The following is a 700-nucleotide window of genomic DNA, read 5'->3' on the forward strand; positions in this document are numbered from 1 at the left end:
TGAACGCCCAAAATGGCCACCAACCTGGTGCTGAACGCCCAGAGTTGTGTACAAAGGCATTTTTACATGCCTAATGGGTGCAGGGATGTAAATCCTTGACACCTCAGGATTTGTGGACCCCACAGGACCCACTCAGGATCTGTGGACCCCACAGGACCCACTCAGGATCTGTGGACCCCACAGGATCCACTCAGGATCTGTGGACCCCACAGGATCCCCACCTACCTCTACTCACTTCTTCTCACCACTCTCTTTCACACAACCCCATAAACACTCTTCCCCAAAAACCCCTCACCAATCACCTCAATCTCTCTTCCCCACTAAATCTTCACCACTCACATCCATCCACTCTTCCCCATAAACCTACCTCACAAACTCCACCTACCTTCAAAATTCAAAACCAATTTCCCACCCAAACCCACCCATATGGCCGAACCTTAACCCCCCTCCCTTCCCTATATAAAGACCTCCATTCTTCATCAAATTCACACAACACATCCCTCTATACCCTTCTTGGCCGAAACCACTTCTCCCTCTCCCTCTCCATATTACTTCTTCTTCTTCTTCTATTCTTTTGTTTATTGCTCGAGGGCGAGCAATATTCTAAGTTTGGTGTGGTAAAAGCATAGCTTTTTTGTTTTTCCATTACCATTGATGGCACCCAAGACCGGAGAATCCTCTAGAAGAGGGAAAGGGAAGA

The sequence above is a fragment of the Arachis ipaensis genome, chromosome B01, assembly GCF_000816755.2.
Source record: "Arachis ipaensis cultivar K30076 chromosome B01, Araip1.1, whole genome shotgun sequence".
NCBI classification, from domain to species: Eukaryota; Viridiplantae; Streptophyta; class Magnoliopsida; order Fabales; family Fabaceae; genus Arachis; species Arachis ipaensis.